This window comes from Petaurus breviceps, unplaced genomic scaffold (assembly GCF_028583685.1).
Source record: "Petaurus breviceps papuanus isolate PSGF00001 unplaced genomic scaffold, PetGlider_PUasm1.0 186, whole genome shotgun sequence".
Taxonomy (NCBI): Eukaryota; Metazoa; Chordata; class Mammalia; order Diprotodontia; family Petauridae; genus Petaurus; species Petaurus breviceps.
This window is the reverse complement of record NW_027185798.1, coordinates 1,103,755-1,104,193: the sequence shown is the minus strand read 5'-3', so window position 1 is coordinate 1,104,193 and position 439 is coordinate 1,103,755. Positions and strand designations below refer to the sequence as shown.

At 68.8% G+C, this 439-nt stretch overlaps 1 protein-coding gene across 1 annotated transcript in view; it reads right to left on the bottom strand.

Annotated features, from left to right (window-relative positions):
• Positions 1-145, bottom strand: part of VWA5B2 (von Willebrand factor A domain containing 5B2) — an 11,763-nt gene extending 11,618 nt beyond the window's left edge. Inside the window, exon 1 of the mRNA XM_069089324.1 lies at positions 11-145. The gene's annotated coding sequence lies outside the window, so the exon portion shown is untranslated. The remainder of the gene's footprint in view (positions 1-10) is intronic.
• Positions 146-439: the final 294 nt, after the last annotated feature.

Genomic DNA, 439 nt, shown 5'->3' with positions numbered 1-439 from the left:
GCCCGCTCACTCTCCAGGGCTGCAGCTGGTCTCCCGCGGGGCCGACTCGGACTCCCTCGCCCCTCTCCCTTTCCCTCTACCTCTCAGTCTGTCTTTCTCTGTCTCCGCAGCGCTCACGCTCGTTCTGCCTCCTCCCTCTCCCCGGATGATGCCTGGCCACGCCTCCGCCCCCATTCTCCAGAGAGACCCCGGCCAAGAGGAGGGCGTGGCTCCCTGCCCCTCCCAGACCCTCCTCCTCACCTCCCCTCCCCCTCCCGGACCCTCCCTTCCCCCTCCGAGCTCCTGCCGCAGCGCAGCTGGGAGGTTGGCCAGCCCGAGGGCTCCCGGGGCCCAGTTCGCCTCTTCCCTCTCCCTCTCCCTTCCCCCCCTTTCCTCTCCCTCTCCCTCTCCCTCACTCTCTGCTTTTGAGGCCCCAGGGACCCTGTACCCTAGAAGCCTG